We start from the raw sequence: 1,265 nt of genomic DNA, 5'->3' as shown, positions 1-1,265 counted from the left end.
GGTTTCAGAGTTTACCTGTGAGCATGCTCTCGTTGACGAGACATTCCCCGGCCAGCAGGGCGGCGTCACAGGGCAGCAGCAGACCCTCCTGAGGGATAATTAAACAGTCGCCGGGGACCAGCTCCACCGAGCTCACACAGTCTTCCTCTGAGGAAACAAACAATCATTAAGTTAATTGAAGACTCCTGGGTTTAAAGAATAATAACACAGATAAATAATAATAATAATAATAATGTGTTTAAAAAGAGAAATTGGTTTCTTGATTACTTCTATAATTCATGCAGGGAAAAAAAGAGAACAAAAAAATGCAACATATGTTAGACCATTAAAAACCAGGATTTGCAGTTTGCACAGTCAACCACAATTAATTGTATCAAACCAATAATTTCATTATTATTATTTTTACACACTGAAATTGTTTGAGCACAAACTCCTGCATTCATCAGTAAAACGTGCTGCTTCAAAACTGATGTGAAGCTTTGAGGGGAAGTTTATAGATTTGTTTTGCTTCCCAACAGGAACATTACAGATTAATGTTGCAGCTTTTTTATATTCATCTCTTCAAAACTCATAATAATTTGCAGTATTTTCATGCTGTTGAATCTTACTCTTTTTCTGTTTCTACTCTTCTTTAAAATATTTATTATGACAAAAAGATAATTTAATTAATTTTATTTTTTTCAAACGTGTGGAAAACAAGGCAAAAATATGATAAATTAACATTTTTGAAAAGGAAAGGGAGTAAAAACTTATTTAATCCCACCCTTCTCCAATGCTTATCAAAAACAATTCTTCTGTTTTGTTATTCTAAATCAGGATTTCATTAAGACTGAAACAAAATTCAGTTTAACTAAGTTATATAACACTTACAAAAAATTATACACAGTACATAAATTTATATCTAGATACTGTACATACATATACACACATGTACACATACATCTCATTGATTTATTACTTTTCTAGACATTTATCCACTTTTTAATGATAAAAAAACCACAATTCTTCTGGATGTGACAAACTGTTGTCTAATCATGATGACATGTGTGGTTCTTTCTCCTTGTAACAGAAAAATACAAACATTCAGCACTATTCTGCAGAGCTCCTAACAAAAATCAGACCAAATATCAATATTTTAATAATCCCAACAGACTTTCTGAAACTATATGAAGTTCAAACACAAAAAAACATTTGAACAAACTCACCTCCTGACTCTCTGCGTATGGTGACGTTTGTTATAAATCGAGCCATGTTGCGCACAGTGA

General features: G+C 32.6%; 1 pseudogene; it reads right to left on the bottom strand.

Annotated features, from left to right (window-relative positions):
- Nucleotides 1-4: 4 nt before the first annotated feature.
- LOC106511901 (probable cation-transporting ATPase 13A2 pseudogene) lies at nt 5-1,265 on the bottom strand (annotated as a pseudogene).

The sequence above is a fragment of the Austrofundulus limnaeus genome, unplaced genomic scaffold, assembly GCF_001266775.1.
Source record: "Austrofundulus limnaeus strain Quisiro unplaced genomic scaffold, Austrofundulus_limnaeus-1.0 Scaffold3524, whole genome shotgun sequence".
Classification (NCBI taxonomy): Eukaryota; Metazoa; Chordata; class Actinopteri; order Cyprinodontiformes; family Rivulidae; genus Austrofundulus; species Austrofundulus limnaeus.
The sequence above is the reverse complement of the archived record's forward strand: the minus strand, read 5'-3'. Positions and strand labels throughout refer to the sequence as shown.